The sequence below is a fragment of the Symphalangus syndactylus genome, chromosome 3 (assembly GCF_028878055.3).
Source record: "Symphalangus syndactylus isolate Jambi chromosome 3, NHGRI_mSymSyn1-v2.1_pri, whole genome shotgun sequence".
NCBI lineage: Eukaryota > Metazoa > Chordata > Mammalia > Primates > Hylobatidae > Symphalangus > Symphalangus syndactylus.
The window spans coordinates 44376636-44398119 of NC_072425.2; the positions used below are offsets into that span (position 1 = coordinate 44376636).

At 39.7% G+C, this 21484-nt stretch overlaps 1 protein-coding gene across 2 annotated transcripts in view; it reads right to left on the minus strand.

The window, feature by feature from the left end:
- TMEFF1 (transmembrane protein with EGF like and two follistatin like domains 1) overlaps nt 1–21484 on the minus strand; it is a 109793-nt gene that overhangs the window by 87254 nt on the left and 1055 nt on the right. The gene's annotated exons all lie outside the window — the stretch shown is intronic.

The following is a 21484-nucleotide window of genomic DNA, read 5'->3' on the forward strand; positions in this document are numbered from 1 at the left end:
GCCTGGGCGACAGAGCGAGACTCCGTCTCAAAAAAAAAAAAAAAAAAAAGAATTTGGAAAAGATATTTTAAATATAAAATGTTCCAATTGCCCACAACATATGAGTAATATTAAAAGACAGAAAGGAGAATGTTTTTATCTAGGAAAACAATGTAAGTGAAAGTAGAGAAAAAGTAATTTCACAGTACACACAAACAATATTAATATCAGTGGTTCCAAAACCACGTTCCTCAGGAACACTGGTGTCCTGGAATAGGGTGTACCTTCATTAAAATCAAATATGAAATTTTCTCATTTGCAAAGGAAAAAAAATCAACAAAAAAACTGTTCTCATTTTTAAGGGGTTTTTTTAATTTATGTTTCTTAAAGCTTCAATATCTGAGATTATTTCAGATTTGTTGCTGGCTATCAACTAACATCAGATGATTTCAGATATTTTGCTGGCCAGCAGCAAAAGTATGTTCAACAAATAGGTAAGGAATACTAATACAAGTATTCCAACAATGTTTCATGAGAACGCAGGTCAGGTCATGAATGTCACAAGCTCATGAACAGACATTTTAAATTGTTTCATAGTTGTGGCAGTCACTGCTAATTGCCTACCTTGGATCTATTCTCCCCTTCTTACTTAGTAAGAGAACTCCAATTTTGTTCAGGGAAACAAGGTACCCAATTAAATAACCTATATTTCTCGGCCTCCCTCGCTCTGTGTTCATATGTAGGCATTGTCCCTTCCTCCTTCATTCTTCCTCTTTTTTTTTCCTTGACTGGAGAGCAAACCTGTTGCCTAAAGTTGCAGCAGCCAAAAGATGATAGAGCAGAAAGACCAGGAGCAAGACAGTAAGATGGAAGAATCATGAAATCACCATACCGCCTGTGGATTTCCTCTTTCCAGACTTACCATTATAGAAAATAATGTATATAAATGAACACATTTTTTAAAAAGCCCTTATCATGGCCGGGCACGGTGGCTCACGCTTGTAATCCCAGCACTTTGGGAGGCCAAGGCAGGCGGATCACGAGGTCAGGAGATCGAGACCACAGTGAAACCACGTCTCTACTAAAAATACAAAAAAATTAGCCGGGCGTGGTGGCAGGCACCTGTAGTCCCAGCTACTTGGAGAGGCTGAGGCAGGAGAATGGTGTGAACCCGGGAGGCGGAGCTTGCAGTGAGCCGAGATTGCGCCACTGCACTCCAGCCTGGGCAACAGAGTGAGACTCTGTCTCAAAAAAAAAAAAAAGCCCTTATATAAGCCACCACTGGTCACACCACTGATACATGCAAACATAATTCCAATAGAATGATTGTGTGTAAATTTAATAAGATAAATATTTCTAAGCAATGGTCTTAAAAAATTTTGTGCTACATCAGAGACCACATGATAAAATTAATTTATCAAGACAATCATGACTTGCTGGTTCTCTGACTCCTTACGATTTTTTTTTTTTTTTTTGAGACAAGGTCTCACTGTTTCCCAGGCTGGACTGCAGTGGTGTGAACACAGCTCACTGCAACCTCTGCCTCCTGGGCTCAAGCGATTATCCCACCTCAGCCTCCCAAATAGCTGGGCCTCAGCCTTCTGAGTAGCTGGGGGACACAGGTGTAGACCACCATGTCGAGCTAATTTTTGTATTTTTTGTAGAGATGGGGTTCACCATGTTGCCCAGGCTGATCTTGAATTCTTGGGCTCAAGCCATCTGCCCACCTCAGCCTCCCAAAGTGCTAGGATTACAGGCATGAGCCACCACACCCAGCTGACTTCTAACATATTTGAGAACAGAATCACTGCCTTAGCTTAAACCCAATACAGAAGGAATCTATTTTGGGATCATCTTCTGAATGTTCTTTGTTTTCAAGTATTCTGTACAGTACCAGGCATCAAGAGGACATTCTACTACCTGTCAATGATTATGATGATTACGCACCTGCCTTCCTGAAACCAAAATGGAAATTCAGTAAAATGGATGAGCCATTACTAAGGCCCTCAAAAATCAATTCTCCAAATAGAAATATTTTACACAAAGAAGTACTCACAAGAGTTGCTCAGAACAAAATATTTTGCTCTTGTTGCAAATCTGCCCCACAATTCTCAAAATGTAAAACTTGTCTCGAGAATTTCATTAACATTTCAAAGCTCAGAAACAATACACACTAGTGGGAGAAACTGCTTTCTATGAACCTGAGCTGCCCAAATTCCCTACTTCTGGCAGCAACAACTAGGTTCAGGCTCTGATTCAAAATGAGATCCAGCAGCCTTCCAGAATGATACGACTTTTCTACCACCCTTCCATTAAAAAGAAGGTAGTTCTGGGGATCTTATGAGTTAGCTAACACTCACGGAGAGCCAAAAGGAAATAAACTTCCTTAGATGTTACAACAGAATTCAGGGTTTCTTAATCTGGGCACTATTGACATTTGGAACCAGATAATTCTTTGTTGTAGGGAATATCCTGTACACTGGAGGTTGTTTAGCAACAGTCCTGGCCTCTGCCCACTAGATGCCAGTAGGACCACACCAGCTCTGACAAACAAAATTGTGTCCAGATATAAGCAACCACATCCTGGGGTGGGGGAAGGGGGCAAAACTGTCCCCAGTTGAAAACTACAGTAAAGAGAAAGCAAAGACTTTACATCTAATTCTCTGACACAATCACTACAAGGAAAATTAGTCAAATAATCGGCAATCTCAAAAGATCTCAACATACTGCCACAGCTATTCTCCATTTCAAGAGGGACCTAAATATATTGATTCCAAGTTTATGTTAAATCCCCCTCCTTTAATAGTACCTTAACCTCCAGCAGGCCTCACTTCCTCCTTCTTCCTATAGCAACTCTTCTTCTTCAAGGTCAAAGCAACCTCAGATCCAGTGGCTTTTTTCTTAAGTCCTCCAATCCTTTTCTTGACCCTTCTAGAGCAGTTGACACTTCTGGCCTCCCCTTGTAACCAAATAGTCTTCATTATCCCCCCAATTTTCTGAGCTCTTTTCATTTACCCACTCCTTTTTCCTTCTCCTATTGCCCAGTCCGTGTCAATAACACTCTTAGAACTTATCTCCAACTTAATCAACTCTCCAGATTAACCAGTGTGGCATTCTCTATAAAACCTACAGAACAATGCCTATGGCACAATGAATTCTCAAGGCTACTAGGCCCTCTCTAGAACATCCATGAGCACTTTAGCTCCAACCAAGGTAGCTGTTCTTGTGCTTCATGAGTCAGTTACCCAGCCTATGTAGTTGTTACTACAATTATGTGATTTCAACATTTCATATGAGTGAAAATAAATTACTTCTATGAAAACTAAATTCAAAGACTTGAATAAGGTGAGCTACTTTTTAAAAAAACCTACAGTTGCATTTAGAATTCTGCATCCACAAGTCTTTAGCTTCCTTTTTAAAGGGATTAAAACTAGAATTTGTAATCAATGCATTATACAAGTGGTTTGTTCAAGAAAGAGGAGGCCAGGCGCTGTGGCTCATGTCTGTAATCCCAGCACTTTGGGAGGCCAAGGCGGGTAGATCACGAGGTCAAGAGTTCAAGACCAGCCTGGCCAACGTGATGAAACCCTGTCTCTACTAAAAATACAAAAATTAGCTGGGCGTGGTGGCACGAGCCTGTAATCCCAGCTACTCGGGAGGCTGAGGCAGGAGAATTGCTTGAACTGCGACCCAGGAGGCAGAGGTAGCAGTAAGTAAGATCGTGCCACTGCACTCCAGCCTGGGCTACAGAGTGAGACTCAGTCTCAAAAAAAAAAAGAAAGAAAGAAAGAAATTATTCTCAAAGAAAAATTATAGGCCCTCTTTCAAAATATTTAATAAATATGTATATGTTAAAATAAAATGTTACATGCGCTTATGAATCATTTTTGTGACTCCCTACTTTAAATAACTTTCTCAATTAACCAAATAACTACCAGATTCTTATGGGACCAAGACAAAAGGATCCCTACTGTATAGTAAATGTTCTGCCTTCAACCATCCCATGTGTCATCTCATTTTGTTCATTCTCTGGCAGTATTCACATTCACACCCACCACTTAGAGTCTTCAAACCTGGTTTTCCCAACCATATTAAAGCCATGTCATCTGTTTTTGCTAGTGCTATTTCTGGAGCATTGCTGGGGAAAGTCCTATAAATTAATGTTCCCTAAGGCCTTATTAACATGTGGAAAACTTTAGTTCATCTCTACTGGATTCTGTATTGACTCCCACAGAATATGTTCAAACTTTTCACCTTGTCTTTTAAAAAATTTTTTCATGAGTTTATACTGACTGTCTAGATGTTAGTAGTATTTGGAGAAATCTGCCCTTTTTCAGAAAAGCAAACCAATCCAATCCGACAGGACCCTGCTGGATAGTTTTACTCCCAGAACAAGCCCAGTTTGTTCTTGAACCTGTACCCAACTGCCTACAAAACAATTCCATGATCTCTATACTGAAAATAGCAGAAACATTTAAAATATTTAAACATTTGAAATATTGCACACCAGGAAATGGTGTGGTACAACTATGGAATATTATAAAGCTATTTAAAGATGTACATTATATAATATGGAAATAAGCTTATGAATGTTAAAGTGAAAATGCAGACCACAAAACTATATACACAGACTATGATTTTATATGAAAAACCTGCCAGGCACTGTGACGCAGGCCTGCAGTCCCAGCTACTTTGGAGGCTGAAGCAGAAAGACCAGGAGTTGAAGATCAGCTGGGACAATATAGTGAAACTCATTTCAAACACACACACACATACACACATACACATACACACACACACACACACACACACACACACCCCATACATATAAGATAATCCAGCCAGGAATAAACAAAACCGGTAACAGTAACCTGTAACAGCAGTTGAACAATGAGTGATTTCTCCCCTTTTCAAGTTTCTATATTGGTTATTATTTAATGGGGGAAAAAAAAAAAACCTCAATGTGATTTCAAAGACAACCCCAAAGACAGTTTGCTACACCACAGACAAAGCATAAGTTTAGACATCAGGAAGGGCCAAGTTCACGTGGTAGTTCTCCTTTTAGAATAATACTTTCCCTTGATATTGTAATGATTAGATAATATATTCAAAAGCAATCGTGCCTAGAACAAGTAGTTATACAACAAATATTCACTTTTTTTCTTCTCCCAGATATGACTTCAACTCCCAACCAATCTGAGGGGCACCTCTAATGACACAAATCACTGAAAATACATTTCAGGGTATAAAATCAAGCAACAGATTTAGCAAATGTTGACTTCAAGTCCCAGGAAATCAGAAGAATTAGAAATTAAATCCTCTTCAATTCGTTTACTAATCATATTAGTTATCTTCTAGTATAAAGATATGAGGAAGAAAAAGAAACTTTACCTAATGTTACATGATACAAAACCAAAAGCAGTTTACATTAATATTAAAAAGCATCAACTGCAGAGATGGCTAAAACTTCTCTAAGCTATACTTAATGAAAGAAATTTCACATATGCCACACAATCATCTGACTCCAATATTTTTCATTCCATTTTGCATACTACTGCCAACTACCCTTTGTTAAACCACATTGCTCCTGTCAATCCTCTACCCCCACTCCTGCAATCTTCCCCCGCTGCCTACTTTAATTCTAAATGCCTGTATCAGGACTCTCCAGGCAAGGTGACAGGGAGAACAACTACTGCAAGATCAGATGGAAGAAAAGGCCTGGGTACAGAGTTGAGTGTTTAAGGCTCCCAGGGTCTTTCCAGGCCTCGCCAATCCTAGCCAAAGATCTCAGAGCTGTGAAACTCTCTTCCTCACGGATGTTTCTGATCTCTGGGGTTCTGACACTAGCTTGGCAAGCCATAAACTGAATCTGTTATGGTGCAGTTATTAAAATTAATGAAAAATCTCTACATTTCCTGACATGACACATTTAAAGGCAGGCTTTTTAAAATGTATGTAACACAAATTTTTTTAATGCCTATTTTAAAAATCTGGAAGGTATACTCCCCAAAATAGGAACCACAGTTATCTCTCGGTAGAATTTAGGCCTTCTTCACTATTCTGTATTTTTCTGAATTGAGTTTTACAACAAACTTGTATTACTTTTAAAATCAGATAAAGCAATTACATGCTACAGTATATAAGAACCTTGAAAATTATGCAGGCAGGGTGCAATGCCTCACGCCTGTAATCCCAACACTTTGGGAGGCCAAGGCAGGAGGATTGCTTGAGCCCAGGAGTTTGAGATCAGTCTGGGCAACATGGTGAAACCCCCATGCAAAAATTTGCCAGGCGTGGTGGCACATGCCTGTAGTCTCAGCTACTGGGGGGCTGAGATAGGAAAATCACGAGCCGGAGGTCAAGGCTGCAATGAGCCGTGATTGCACCACCACGCTCCAGCCTGGGAACAGAGATCTTGTCTCCAAAAAAAAAGAAAAAGGAAAATAAAATATTATGTTAAAAGAATTAAGTCAGGCACAAAAGGCTACACATTATATTATTCCATTTATATGAAACATCCAAAATAAATAAATCCACAGAGAAAGTCTCTATGTGGTTACCGGGGGATGGGGGTGAGGAGTAGTGGGACTGACTGTTAACAGGTAGAAACTTTCTGGGGTGATAGAAATGTTCCATAATTAGATGGTAGATAGTGATGATCACTGCACAATATAGTAAATGTACGAAAACCACTGAAATGTATACTTTAACATGCTGAATTTTACATTATGAAAATTATCTCAATAAAAAATAGAAATAATTTTTAAATCATTTAAATCATGCTACTTAAATTTTGGAAAAATTGAAATAAAAAATTAAAAACAGGCATTATAATATGCTTTTTAAGAGGCACACCCTGGTATCAGACCACCTTGTCCAGCATCCCGGCTCTACCACTTATCACAGCTGTGTGAGCTTAGTAATTTACCACCTGTGCCTCCATTTCTTCATCTACAAAATGAGGACAATAACAGTACCTATCTCAAAATTCTGATGGAGGATTAAAGATATAGAAAGCACTTAGAGTAAAATAATAATACACATAATAAGTACTCTATTAAGTGTAAGCTACTATTGTTTTTTATTAGCACCAGTTCTGGAGAAGGTATAGAAAAATGAGCACTCAAACCAACTGTGGAAGTACATAGTGGCACAACCTCTCATGTGTCCATATGCATTGCCATTTTAATTGTCTTTATCCTTTTACCCAACATTTCCAGGAAACTATAACAGACATAAAAGAAAAACATACAAAAACCTATGTCCAAGATTGTTAACATCAGCATTTTCTGTAAAACCAAAGTAGAAAACAATCTAAGTGTCTATCTTTTGGGAATTAAATTATTGACATAACACTACACAGACTTTGGCAGAAACATATGTAGTGATATGAAAAGACAACTAAGACCTATTGTGAAAAAAAAACCACATTGTAAAACTATACATACAGTTATAATCCCATTATTTTGAAACATATACCTGTTTACATATGTAAGATTTTACAGGTATATTCAATACATTTCCTTCGTTAAATTATTTTTTTTGTTAAACTATTTTTTAAATCAATAATTAATCTAAACACAAGAACAATGTCCTCTGGTTCTATTTCTAACCACTATCCCTCAGTGTCTGCAACACTAAGTAGAATAGGAGGTAGCCAGAACCCGGGGAAATCACCCACGAAGATGAAAATCTACACAGCAACTTGCATACTGGCACTGAAAAACCTGGCATTAATGATTTTAAAAGATAATTTTTTAAAGACTTCACAAAATTCTGGTGCATTAGAAAGAGTTCCAGACTTGGGGTTCCAATTATTTGATTAAGTAAAAGTAACTATATGATCTTGGCCAAGTGCTAAATCTGAGAATCCCAGTTTCCTAGAATTAAAAAAAAAAAAAAATGAGTATAATAATCCCTTAGAGGATTCCAATGGTTATAAGAGATCCTTATAAAAGAACACTGCAAACTATGAAGAAAACTGACTGTTACTCTGGCTGAAACCACCAAAAACAAACTTAAAAAGACACTACCATAACCAGAAACCCTGACAAATTTTGTTGTAAAACACTGAACAATTTTTTTTAAACTAGGTCTAAATAAATGGGAATTAGGATGTGCTTATGGTATAACCTTGAAGTAAACAATGGTAAACACAAGTGTACCACCTAGAAAACACCTCAAACCACTTTAGAGAGAGAAAGAGGCTGGGCACAGTGGCTTAAGCCTGCAATCCCAGCACTTTGGGAAACCAAGGCAGGCAGATCACCTGAGGCCAGGGATTCGAGACCAGCCTAGCAAACATGGTGAAACCCCGTCTCTACTAAAAATACAAAAGAAAATTAGCCAGGTGTGGTGGTGGGCACCTGTAATTCCAGCTACTCAGGTGGCTGAGGCACAAGAATTGCTTGAACCCAGGAGGCAGAGGTTACAGTGAGCCAAGATAGTGACACTGTACTCCAACCTGGGTGACAAAGAATACTAATATATAAAAATTAAAAATTTTTTTAAAAATAAAATAAAGAGAAAGAAGAAAAAAAGCTATAGAAAATGAATACAGGACACGAAAAGATTGAGCTGACTTGTGAACAATAAAGAATCCAAATATATCAACTGGGCTATAAACAACAGAATTGATACAGCAACATCAGCAGTTTAGTTTCACGTGCAAAACAATATTAAATGAAAGCTGACAAGGCAAAAATAAACTGAACTTAAAAATCCCTAGCCAGGCACAGTGGTTCATGCCTGTACTTTGAGAGGCTGAGGCGGGAGTATCACTTGAGCCCAGGAGTTTGAGACCAGCCTGGGCAACACAGGGAGACTCCGTAACTACAAAAGATAATTTTTAAGAATTAGCTGGATATGGTGGCACATGCCTGTGGTCTCTCAGCTACTCAGGAGGCTGAGGTAGGAGGATCAATTGAGCCTGGAAGGTCAAGGCTGCAGTGAGCCATCATGCCACTGCACGTGCCAGCTTTGACAACAGAGAGAGACACTGTCTCAAAAAATAAAAATAAAACATCCCAAAAGGAGATGTGACCTCTGAACAACAGTGGCTCCAGCATAAACAGAAAATGCAAAGCAAAACAACATGAATATTTTTTTAAAAGTTCAGGCTGGATGCTGTGGCTCACACCTGTAATCCCAGCACTTTGGGAGCCTGAGGCGGGCCAATTACCTGAGGTCAGGGGTTCAAGACCAGCCTGGCCAACATGGTAAAACCCCATCTCTACTAAAAATACAAAATTAGCTGGGCATGGTGGCGCGCGCCGGTAATCCCAGCTACTCAGGAGGCTGAGGCAGTAGAATCACTTGAACCTGGGATGCAGAGGTTGCAGTAAGCCGAGATCACGTCATTGCACTCCAGTCTGGGCAAAAAGAGCAAAACTCAAGTTCGAAAATTTTCTGATGAAAAATGAAATAATTTAGCATAAACATTGAGATTAAAGAAGAGAATGGCAATTATTCCAGATTTCCTCTTCGTATTTTTCCATATTCCTCAAATTTTCTACACAGATTATATACTGCTTTTATAACAAAGAAAAAAAGGTGTGGGTTTTTTCCCTTTTTTAATCCATGGAAAAGACAGACTCAGAATATTTGCAAAAAAAAAAAAGAGAAATTGAGCTGTGGTTGAAAATATAATAACCTGCCAAAGTTTTTAAAGGTACAAGAATATGTTAAGAACTTTAGAACCTTAAATGACTTCTGAAAAACTGACAAGGCTGCTGAGCCATGGAAAATACATGATACTTTTTAAAAAATAAATGAATTTGAATAGTAGCAAAGGAATTACAATAAATTAAGTTACCTAATAAACTAAAAGCATATATGGAGAAAATTTTCAGATTTAAGTATAGAATTTCCAAGTACATGAGAAGTATGCCAAGCCCCTAAATGCTCAAGTAGCTAATAATAGAATAATATGAATAAAGAAAATAGTTAAGTTAAAACAATCTTTCTAACAATGTAAAAAATGAAAGGGGATAGATGGATTGAAGTTACCTCCCAATCCAGCTTAAAAGAAATTGAGAATTTAAATTCCATTAAAGAAACCACATATATAGGGAAAATGAAGGATAACAAATAGGAACTTAAATGAAGATGGTTGGTTATAATAAAGAAGACAATAATAAAGGTTGGTGAGGATGTGGAAAATGGAATGTTCACACATAGCTGATGAAAATGTAAAATGCTGCAACCATTTACAGCAGTTTGGCAAATCTTCAAATGTTAAACACAGAGTTTTACATGGACAGCAGTTTGGCAAATCTTCAAAATGTTAAACATGGAGTTACTACATGACCCAGGAATTCCACTCCTAGGTGGAATACATACACCCAAGAGATATGAAACCATGTATTTACACAAAAACTTGTACATGAATATCCATGGTGGCATTATTCATAATAGTCAAAAAGTGAAAACAAAAAAAGTCTATCAACAGATGAATAGATACTGAATGGATAAACAAAATGTGGTATTATCGAGACAATGAAATATTATTCAGCCAAAAAAAAAAGAATGAAATTCTGATACATCCTACAACATGGATTAACCTTAAAAACATCATGCTAAGTGAAGGACGCCAATTATAAAAGGTCATATTATATGATTCCATTTATATGAAATGTCCAGAATAGACAAATCTACAGCAAAAGATAGTAAATCATGGCCAGGGTTGGTGGCTCACGCCTGTAATCCCAACATTTTAGGAGGCTGAGGCAGGCAGATCACTTGAGGTCAGGAGTTTGAGACCAGCCTGGCCAACACAGTGAAACTCCGTCTCTACTAAAAATACAAAATTAGCCAGGCGCAGTGACAGGCACCTGAATCTCATGCTGAGGTATAAGAATCTCTTGAACCGGAGAGGCCGAGGTTGCAGTGAGCCAATATCACACCACTGTACTCTAGCCTGGAGGACAGAGACTGTTTCAAAAAAAAAAAAGATGGTACATCAGTGGTTGCCTAGGGCTGGATGAGGAGAGGTAGGGATTGGGGAGTGACTGCTAAAGAATGTAAAGTTTCTTGGCCAGGCGCGGTGGCTCAGGCCTGTAATCCCAACACTTTGGGAGGCCGAGGCGGGCGGATCACCTGGGGTCAGGAGTTCAAGACCAGCCTGGACAACACAGTGAAACCCTGCCTCTACTAAAAATAAAAAAATTAGCCGGGCATGGTGGCGGGCGTTTGTAATCCCAGCTATTCGAGAGCCTGATGCAGGGAGAATCGCTTGAACCCAGGAGGCAGAGGTTGCAGTGAGCCAAGATCACACCATTGCACTCCAGCCTGGGCAACAGAGAGAGACTCCATCTCAAAAAAAAAAAAAAAAAAAAAAAGTAAGGTTCCTTTTGGAGGAGATGAAAATGTTCCACAACCTTGTGACTATAGTTAAAAACAATGGATTGTGCAATTTAGAAAAAAGATGATGATGGAGGGTAGCACAGATATCAATTACTTAATTTAATGTAAATGAGTTGAATGCCACTGAAAGCAGAATGATCTATTACTCTATTGGGAGACAAATCCCAACACCTAAAAACTAAAATATAAACACAAATCCAGAAAAGGTCGGGTCCTATGATAACTTCAAGAGATACTTGAAATCTACTCTATACAAAGGTAAAAAGTACAACAAATTATGATACAAAATAATGTTCAATGTATATGTCCTACATAGAATAACAAAAATATAAGAAAAACTGAAAAATTGTGAAAAATAAACCTATCACTATAAGCGGAAGTTTTACTATTTAATTAAGAGGAGATGACAAAACAAAAAATTTAAAGTATGGAACTAATATAAAACATAAATTAACCCTCTCCCCTTGGTAGGGGCCAACTTAACAGAGCCAAGTTCAGGGAAAAAAAAAAAAAGACAGATAGATAGACAGACAGACAATAGAGAGAGAAAGAGGAGATATAGAAAGAGAGACTTAAAGCAAATGTGGTAAAATCGGGGAATCTGGGTACACTATTACATTTTTCTAAGTTTGAAATTATATGAAAATAAAGTAAACAAGTAAAACTAATAGTTAATGTAACATGGAGACTGAGAAGTCAAGGAAATAACTCCTCTGGATAGAAGAATCTTTCACAAAATTTGTTTTCATACTAGAATACAAAGATACACCTTGTTTGTTTGTTTGTTTTTTGAGATGTTGTTTCTCTCTTGTTGCCCAGGCTGGAGTGCAACAGTGTGATCTTGGCTCACTGCAACCTCCACCTCCAAGGTTCAAGCGATTCTCCTGCCTCAGCCTCCTGAGCAGCTGGGATTACAGGCATGCACCACCATGCCCGGCTAATTTTTGTATTTTTAGTAGAGACGGGTTTTCGTCATGTTGGCCAGGCTGGTCTCCAACTCCTAACCTCAGGTGATCCACCCGCCTCGGGCTCCCAAAGTGCTGGGATAACAGGCATGAGCCACCACACCTGGACACACCTAGTTTTAATATGAAAACCCAGAGATTCCATATGACACATTCTTAGACCATAATGCAAAATCATGAAAAAACCCCATCTGTAACATATATAAACTCATGTGTTTCACAACAATGAGAGAAATTTTATGATAAATGACAATGGAGTTAAAGAAACATAATGATCTATATCCACCTAAAGAATTTAGAAAGAGACAAAACGGAAAGTTTAAGGGATATAATTAAGAAAAAAAATAGACATAAAAACATCAGAGAGTGATTCAAGGACAATGGTATAATCAGAGACAGCAGGGTAGGTTTCAAATACAAAGAAGGAGGAAGTGGATTCAAGGAAAGAGTTAAAAAGAAGAACAATACAGTGGAAGTTACAAGGAGTACAGGCAGGAGAGGAGTTCCGACCAAAACACCTAGGCACTGGAGAAATAAGGTCTCCCATCCAAACATGTAATTGTGAATAACAGGAATGAGGGAATGTATACCAATTTGACTCTCCTCCAAACAGGCTCTCCATCTCAAATTAAGAGCATCACAATTCACCCCACCATCTATAGCAGGAGATCCAGAAGTTTAGGCAGAAAAAGATCAATAAAAGAGGCTGGCTGGTTGAGGACTGGGCAAAGTCAAGAGCTCATGCCTCACTAGACAAAACTGACTGATTTTTCCAATGTGGAAATAAAAGCCCAATGTTGACAGTACCTCCAAGTTTAGAAGAGAATGCAGGCCAGAAGTGGTGGCTCACGCCTGTAATCCCAGCACTTTGGGAGGCCAAGGTGGGCAGATCACTTGAGGTCAGGAGTTCGAGACCAGACTGGCCAACATGGCAAAAACCCGTCTCTACTAAAAATTCAACAATGAGCCAGGCGTGGTGGTGTGCACCTGTAATCCCAGCTACTCTGGAGGTTGAGGCAGGAGAATTGCTTGAACCTGGGAGGTGGAGGATGCAGTGAGCCAAAATCGAGCCACTGCACTCCAGCCTGGGCAACAGAGCAAGATTCTGTCTCAAAAAAAAAAAAAGAAGAAGAAGAACAAGAAGAACAGTAGGCAGAAAAATAGATTGCCAAGTGAAACCTCCAGATTTTTAATGGCTAACAACCAATGTAACTTTTAAAAAAAACTGCAGGCTAGGCTGGGCGCGGTGGCTCACGCCTGTAATTCCAGCACTTTGGGAGGCTGAGGCAGGCAGATCACAAGGTCAAGAGATCGAGACCATCCTGACCAACATGGTAAAACCCCGTCTCTACTAAAAATACAAAAATTAGCTAGGCATGGTGGCATGTACCTGTAGTACCAGCAACTCGGGAGGCTAGGCAGGAGAATTGCTTGAACCTGGGAGGCGGAGGTTGCAGTGAGCTGAGATCGTGCCACTGCACTCCAGCCTGGCGACAAAGCTAGACTCTGTCTCAAAAAACAACAACAACGATTAAAAAATAAAAACAAACAAAAAAAACCTTTGCAGGCTAAACAAGTCCTCTCAACTCTTCCAATTTCTACTGTTATCTTTCATCGTACCGCCAGACTCTTCCCTTCTCCATTCCATCTTCACCAATTTCAGACTTTGCTTTCTAAAATCACAGTGTCACTCGAACCCTTTAAAAGCTTCTTGATGTCTTGGAGCCAAATGCCAAACCTTCAGATGGGCCTTGAAGACCTTAATGTGGTGGCATAATCTCCTCCCTTAATTCCGGCAACTTAGTATTTCAAAAAGACTCCCTTCTCTTTTCCACCTTTGTGCCTTTCCTAAAGCTATTCCTTCAGCCTAGAATACCCTTCCTAAGAGGTATTTTATGTTCATTCATCTATGTTCAGCTTCTATGTTCATTCAGCCATTAATCTATTCCACAAATAAATACGTAATGGGCACCTAACTTTGTGCCAGACACCAGTCTGGGCACTGTCAATACAGCGGTAAATAAAACAGATAAAAATCTCTGCCTTCACAGATACATACAGAGACAGAAAACAAGCAAAACATATAGTATGTCAGAAAGGAAAAGGTGTTCTAGAGCAAGAAAAAGCATGAAGGAAGGTTGGGATGTGAGAGAGATATTGTGGATGGAAGTTGAAGGTTGTAATTTAAGGCACCACTGAAGGTGACACTAGAGCAAACACTTGTAGGAACTGGGACAAGATGATTTCAAGCCAAAGGAACATCAACAGCAAAGGCCACAGGCAAAAGTGTGTCTGTTGTTTCCAGGTGATGTTCTACTCTCCCCATACAGCCCAGCTCGAGTGCCACTTACTGCAGGAAACCAGTTTTGATTACTACAAATCAGAATTATACATTCCCATGACACCATATCTGTATCTTCCTCAGGGCACCTTGTACAGTGGAAATCCTCTTTTCAAACATATACAACAGTGATCACTGATCTATTTTTTTTCTTTTTTTTTTTTTTTGAGACGAAGTCTCGCTCTGTTGCCCAGGCTGGAGCGCAGTGACGCAATCTTGGATCACTGCTAGCTCCGCCTCCTGGGTTCACGCCATTCTCCTGCCTCAGCCTCCCGAGTAGCTGGGACTACAGGCGCCCGCCACCACGCCCAGCTAATGTTTTTTGTATTTTTAGTAGAGACGGGGTTTCACCGTGTTAGCCAGGATGGTCTCTATCTCCTGATCTCGTGATCCGCCCGCCTCGGCCTCCCAAAGTGCTGGGATTACAGGCGTGAACCACCACCCCTGGCTGATCATTGATCAATTAATCTAAAAGTCAGTTAAGGCAGAAACCATTTAAAATGATATCCACTTTAGCCATTTTAGTCTTAAATACATAATTATACATTCATTTCCCAATGTAGCACCAAGACCTTTTTTTTGAGTATAAGTTTGCCAAATGCAGTTCCCCACTTCCTTGGATAAATCACACCCATAATCCATTAGATCTAGAATGTCCATTTTCCTTTCCTTCAAGTAGAACAGGGGCTTAAAAATACTTGCAATGTTTTCTGGGAAATCCTTCCAAAAGTTTACAGGGTTTCTCCACTCTGTTTCAGTTGTCTTGACCATAATTTAATTCATTCAGAGGCAATTCTTTCAGCTTCTTGTCTTTATCAAGTCTTTTCAAAGCATTTTGTAAAAACAACTATTTGTATTCATATTTTATTGATTTGAGTAATATTTATTAAATTATACTTATAATTACCACTGGTATAAATAAGTTTGAAAACAAATACAACTTACTCTTGCTTAGTAAGCAGAAAAATCAAATGACACACAAACAACGAGAGCTAACTTAGCATTTGCACATCTCTGTGCTTGCTGTGGGAATTGATTAGTATGATTTACTAAGGGAATGATTACTCCAAGATGTCAAAATCAAGCCCAGCAAAGGATGTGAATAGACATTTCTCCAAAGAAGATATACAGATAGCCAATACAATTCATTAAAAGATGCTTAATATCACTAGTCATTAGGAAAATACAAATAAAAAAGACATTGAAACATAACTTCACACCCACTAGGATGGCCAAAATCAAACAGATAGACAATAACAAGTGTTGGAGAAGATGTTGGAGAAATTAGGATCTTCAAACATTGCTGGTAGAAATGTAAAATGGTGCAGCCACTTTGGAAGACTGTTTGGTAATTTCTCAAAATGTGAAACACAGAGTTACCATATGACCAAGCAGTTCCACTTCTAGATACATACACAACAGAACTGAAAACATGTCCACACAAAAACTTGTCCATGAATGTTACAGCAGCATTATCCATAACAGCCAAAAAGTAAAAACAACTCAAATATCCATCAGTAGAGAAATGGATATGCAAAATGTGGTTTATCCAGACAATGGAATATTATTTGGCCATAAAAAGGAATGAAGTTCTGATATATGCTACAACATGGATGAACATTGAAAACGTTATGCTAAAGGAAAGAAGCCAGACACAAAAGAACACATCTCATATGATCCCATTTGCATGCATATCTAGAATAGGCAAATCCATAGAGACAGAGAGTAGATTAGTAGTAACCAGGGACTGGGGAGGCGAGGAATGTGGAATGACTGTTAATAGGTATGGGGTTTCTTTTTGGGATAATGAAAACTTTCTGGAATTAGAGAGTGGTGACAGTTGTACAATTTTGTGAATATACACAAATCCACTTAACTGTACCCCTTTTAAAAAATCCTATCTTCTTCGTGCTCAATAAATGCTTATTGATGGGGAATGCTGTGGGAAAGCAAGCCCAGGTGTGTTAAACATAAACTTCCACTGTATATATCTGTAAGAGGCTAACCACCTTTGTAAGATTATAAGGCCCTTGAAAGCAGGGAAGCCTTCTCATATATTTCCCTTAACATCCAGTATATTAGATTACACTACGCAGTATTCAATGAAGGTTTGCTAAATTAATTATTATCTATCCACATTTTACACATCAGGGATCTAGAAGGAAAAAAAGCCCTGCCCGAGATTCCCCATTAATTAGGAAAATTCACTTGTTATTCCCGAGAATCCTGAATTGCCACAAATAAGGCACTTCTCATAATCTGACATTTATATCGTCCATTAATACCATTCCTACCACCACATAACAATCCAGAGGACCCATTAACTAGAAGTTAAAACCCATTTCAAATTCTCTACCTTATATCTATCGCCAAATGCCACTTACTGGTCTCTCAGTATGTTCTTCTACCTCTTTAACCGTATTCCCTAAGCTAGAAATGCCCCACGTGGTTAGCCTCATTTGTTCTTCTCAAATATCCTAGAGCCAAAAAGGACCATCATCGTCTTCATTTTACAAATGAAAAACAAAAAAAGTCAGTCTAAGGTTACCTGGTCTCCTAAATTCAAGTTTATCTTTCTTCACATATGTCATGTATTTCCAAGCTCTTTTTCTCTTTGGATAACTGGGAACTTTCTGGTAAGTTAGCTTTTAAAATATATAAGCATAAATAAAAAAGATATAAAATCGAAGCTTTTCTTTTAATCGCAATATCTAAAGTCCAGAATGAGTGGAGAACTGGGGCAAGAGGACAACCAAAAAAAAGTCTTGTTCCAGCCTGGGCATCATGGCGAAGCCCTGTCTCTACTAAAAAGACAAAAAATTAGCCAAGTGTGGTGGCACACACCTGTAGTCCCAATTGCTCAGGAGGCTGAGAATCACCTGAGCCCAAGAAGTTGAGGATGCAGTAAGCTGAGATTGCATCACTACACATCAGCCTGGGTGACAGGAATGAGACCCTCTCTCAAACAAACAAACAAACAAAAAAAAAAGTCTTGTTGAGAACAAGAAGAGATAAACCAAAGGCTCACTACTTAGGGAAGATGCAATATCAAGAGACAACAGGGCCAATTCCCTGTGCTTCATCTTCATCGAGAAGCATGATCTTCAAGCTAGGGAGGTCAGAAATCTGATAAAAGGAAACCAACTTCTAAGGTAAGTGACATGGATGGGGGACAGTAACAGAATACAGAGCTAGTTCAAAAGAATATGCTTTCTGATCCAAACAACTCACACTCCATGATGCTGAAAAAACTTTTTACATCTGCCTTAAAAACTACCACAAATTATCTAAGCTACCTTGACAAGGTGCCAGAAGACCAGAAATAAAATAAATAAAAATAAACACATGCTCAAATTTCAAAAAAGGGGAAATGCAGGCCGGGCGCAGTGGCTCATGCCTGTAATCCTAGCACTTTGGAAGGCCAAGGTAGGGGGATTGCCTGAGCTCAGGAGTTAGAGACCAGAATGGGCAACACAGTGAAACCCCGTCTCTACTAAAATACAAACAATTAGCCAGGCATGGTGGTGTGTGCCTGTAGTCCCAGCTACTCGGGAGGCTTGAGGCAGGAGAATTGCTTGAACCTGGGAGGCAGAGGTTACAGTGAGCCGAGACCATGCCACTACACTCCAGCCTGGGCGACAGAGCAAGACTCCATCTCAAAAAAAAAAAAAAAGGCGGAATGCAGATCCAGAAAAACATCTATGGGTAAATCTGACATGTAACTGCTGAAAAATTTTAAAATGGATAAATAAGTTTTTGAATACAGTAAAATGAGAATGCCACCATCAGCTCTTTATTAAGGCAGGCTATACAACATGTGCTTTTTATTTAACAGGATTACTAAAATGGAAAAAGGGAGGATGACAGGATGATATACATACATAACAATCTAACAAGACAATCTGAAAGAATCTTTTAAATAATAGGCTGGTGAACAAAATGGGAAAATGTTGAACAGCAGAAGCTCGAAACTCTGTTAAATTCAACTAACAGGATGCATAGCTAGTTGAACATCTGGTTGACTAACGCAACAACATCAACCAAGTTGGTAGAAAGTCTCCAGTAATATGTCGCAGGGTTCCATCCTTTTTCACAATCTAGACAACTTCTATTAATTTAATGAAGCCATAGAACTGCTCTTCACATTTGCAAGTGAAAAAAACCTGAGTGACCCAACACACACAGCCTGACCGAATCAGCTCCAGAAAGGTCACAGTAGGCTGAAATGATGGTCCAAAACCAAAAATCAATATCTACAGGGAATCCAGGGCTGTATTTAGTTTTAAAACTGAAATAGGCCAGGCACATTGGCTCACACCTGTAATTCCAACACTGGCAGGCCAAGGCGGGCAGATCACTTGAGGTCAGGAGTTCAAGATCAGCCTGGCCAACATGGTAAAACCCCATCCCTACTAAAAATACAAAAAAATTAGCCGGGTGTGGTGGTGGGCATCTGTAGTCCCAGCTACTCGGGAGGCTGAGGCAGGAGAATCACTTGAACCCAGGAGCCAGAGGTTGCAGTCGGCCAGGACTGCACCACTGCACTCTAGCCTGGGTGACAGAGTGAGACTCCATCTCAAAAAAAAAAAAAAAAAAAAAATGACATAGTAAACTTCAGTTTGTGTGGGGATACCTAGATAATAAAAGCTACTAAACAAACTGTGCACAATTTCGAGCTGCATTAATAGATGTGTGTGTCCAGACTGTATTACTATGGTTCTCAAACTTACTAACTAAAAAAATTTTTTTTCCATATGAATTGTTCCCAAATCTTCATCCTAAAAAGTTACAAGAATCTACAAGTATCACTTAGTTAAAACTCTAGCTTTAGACCCAGTTATTCAAGTATATCTCACTGCTAGAAAACATTTTATTTGATCAGCTTAATTTATTGACATTTATATCAGTGATAAATACGCTTGAAAGAAGACTCAGATATTACTAAATCCAAGTCTCTTTTTTAAAAGGAAACTAAGAGAAATTAAGTAACTTGCCCCAAATTACACAGCTGCTTAACAAGGGCCATGGCCCCTAGATCAGTCCCCTTTTTCCCACACCACGTATCACCCACCTCTCCTTTTCAATGCATAGTACCCCAGGGTGACTAACTAAGCCCCAGGCTTCACACACACACAACACACAAAAATACAGGTTCACTTCTCGGGCCCTGGGACTTCCCTGCCCATACCCGAGGTCACTCCAAGCCCCTACATTCCATCTTAGAACCCAAGACACACACACACACAAACACACACACACACGCACACACACAGTCGCTCTGCATCACCAACCCGCATCCTCAGGGGTATCCATCCCTCTATTTCTTTTATTTCCTTTCTTAAGACTTGAACTATGCAAGTTAGAAAGTACACACAGAAACATCCCATCAACACACACTGTATTTTGCTAAGAACAAATTAGCTTAGCAAGAACAAATACCCGGGACACATTAGCTGGAAAAATATTGACATGGTGTGATCACTTACAAGTTTGATAATATGTGTTACATAAAAAGGCACTCTAATATGCAACTGGTTTTTATTCTTAAAGTATGATTATGTAATTAAAGCATTACCCCATATCCCGTTCAACATCAGAAAAATAAAGGAAAAGTTTTCTCACGGATGGAAATGCTTTTAATGGGCATGCTATTGTTTACTGTGCTCAAAACTGCCATTCCCCTCATAAAACATTACCATATGAAAATTATTAAAAGATTTAAGGCCTTCAAACCTAAATAGCAGGCCAAAGGCTTGCTTCATCTAGGGTAGCATAAGCATCTGCGCTGAAACTCTCTTGCTCCTTTCTCACTCTTCCAGAAATAATGCCCCTTCAAGAGCCCAAAGGTATAAAGGTTGTCCGGCAGATTCCCAGTGGCCTTATGTTCCTCCTTCCTCCCCTACTCCACCTTGGTTTAAAGAAGACAAGAGAAGGGTCCAGAATTGATAAACGGGCAAGTTAGCAAGGATGTGCCTTATGATCACTAGCATCTACTAGGCCAGCTCCAAGAGGACCCTCCACTCAAAAAATGAGACCTGAATGCCTCTCTTTGCCCCGGGGCCATAATCCTTCTGCGCCTCTGGGACCCCTTTAGAAATGAAGAGGAACTTTACCGCTGGGACCCTCCTCCCCAGTGTTACCCATTAAAGCCCCAGCAAGCTCTTTGTTTCCAACAGCTGTGGGGGGACAAGCGGCCTTGGAGAGAGGGGAGAGGTCACTCCCTTGCTCCCACTGCTGCCAGTATCCAGGCCCTCTCGCAAAACACACACACACACAGGCACGACATCTTCCCTGGGACCCAATTCTCTCTTTCCACACCACTTTAATAACCCAGGGTTACACCTTGCTACACAAGGGCATTCCCTGAGACCTAATTTCCTCTTTCTACACCCAAACCCTACACAGGATGATGACTCCCAAGCCCCCTCCCCTTTGAAAAGACACAAATGGGGTTCGCTACAAGGCACCCATCCCTCCTCTTCAATGCATACCCCAGGGTGACTAACTGAGCCCCAGGCTTCACACACACACAACACACGAAAACAGAGGGTCACTTCCTGGGCCCTGAGACTTTCCCTGCTCATATCCACAGACTGGAGGTCACTCTAAGGCCCCAGATCCCATCTCAGAACCCAAAGAACACACACACGCGCGCGCGCACACGCACACACACACACACACAGTCACTCTGCATCGCCAAACAGCGTCCTCAAGGCAACCCGTGCCCTTTATCCACACGACCCCCACTCCCGAAACCCCACTGCCTTAAGGAAGAACCTCCCCAGCACATCAGCACATGGTCACTCCCCTGGCCTCACCCCGCCCAGCCCCTTGC